Source organism: Bactrocera latifrons, unplaced genomic scaffold (genome assembly GCF_001853355.1).
Source record: "Bactrocera latifrons isolate USDA-ARS-PBARC rearing strain unplaced genomic scaffold, ASM185335v1 scaffold_32, whole genome shotgun sequence".
NCBI classification, from domain to species: Eukaryota; Metazoa; Arthropoda; class Insecta; order Diptera; family Tephritidae; genus Bactrocera; species Bactrocera latifrons.
Window position 1 is genome coordinate 889796 of NW_017536852.1, and position 1626 is coordinate 891421.

Here is a 1626-nt window from a genome sequence, read left to right on the forward strand (position 1 = left end):
GTTATTAAAATAAATATTTTAAGATATTACTTTTCATGTTTTTAATTACCTAGAAGATCTTTTTTCACAAGTAAATTCTTAAAATTAAGTTAAGTTCAAAATTAATTTTATACATTTATAAAACAAACGTTTAAACAGTTTTCAAGTGAAATAAGAAAATATTTTATTTAATTTTTTTCTGAAGCTTTTAATACTTTAGTTTTTAACTTTTTCTTATTTTTAATCTTTTTAAATACCTATTGTATTTATTTTTTTTTCATCCATAATGTTTTTGTTTAATATTTTTAAACAAAGGAATATTTTTATTTTTTGCGAAAGCTTTTAAAACTTCTCGTTTAGTTTCTTTGATATTTTTAAAAACTTTAAACTTTAATTTATTTGAAAAAAATTTTTTTAGAAAACTTTTGTATTTGAAAGTATTTTTATTTTTGTGGTTTTTTTTGGAAGCTTTTAAAACTTGTTTTTTAATTTTTCCTCAACATTTAGTTATTTTGAAAAAATATATAAAACATTTTAATATTTCACTTGATACACTTTGTTCTAATATTTTCTTTTCTTTTTATAATTTATATAAAATAAATATTATACATTCAATTATGCTCCAAAATTTGTTGTTACCGATTTAATGTCATATTGAAATTAAAATTTAATCACCTTTTAAACTAATCTGTTTATCTTGGCAAGCTTCCTTTATGCAAAATCACTTCTCACAATCATCACAATTTCCTCTTCTGTCAGATTAAAGCTTTAATCTAAAATCTCTTTCAGCAGCCATAATTTAACAGCATTCTCTGTTGGTCATTGCTGCTCTTTTCTTATAATTCAGTAACAATAATAGCATTGGGAAAAGTTACGATTAGTAAAGAGTTTTAATTTGATTTACACGTGATATGTATAATAATCTTATACTCGTTGTAGTTGCGTTTTGTCGTAGTATTAAACGAAATATTAAAGGTAGATGTAAATTTCTTATCTATTATTTTTTTAAATGTATTAGTATTCAATTTCTTCTGAATTTTTTTATAATTGCAGTTTTGTATTCCTAAATGAATTAAATTTCAGTTTTTTCCTTTTTATTTACATAAATATAAATTACTTAATGTTTTTGATACACATTTTTTTATATTTTTTCAGTTTACAATCGGTTAGTTTAGGTCAGGTTAGACTGGTAGGGTAAGGTAAGGTTATCATATATTTTTTTCTAATTTTTTTTTTTTTAATTAATTACTTAATTTATACTTTTTTACAATATTTTTATATTTCTGTTTTAATATTTCTGCATTACTTTGTTAGTTTACTTTATTTATTAATTTTTATTAATACAGAATTTACTATTGTTGTACGCTGCGTATAAGTAACCACTTTGAGTATTTATTTTTGTTTTTTATTTATTTATTGTTTACATCATTTTTACTTTTTTTAAATATTTTTTTGTAAATTTTTCTGCTAGTTGTTGTTTGTTTTAATCGGTTTATTTAATTGCAGTTTAAATGCAGTATTAATTAACAAAATTAATCAACTTTAAACTATTATTAGAACATTTTATTATTTTATGTTTTAACACAAAAGTTATCTTTTTTTTAGTTTTACTATTGATTTTTAAAAGTTTTATCTAAATTCAACAAT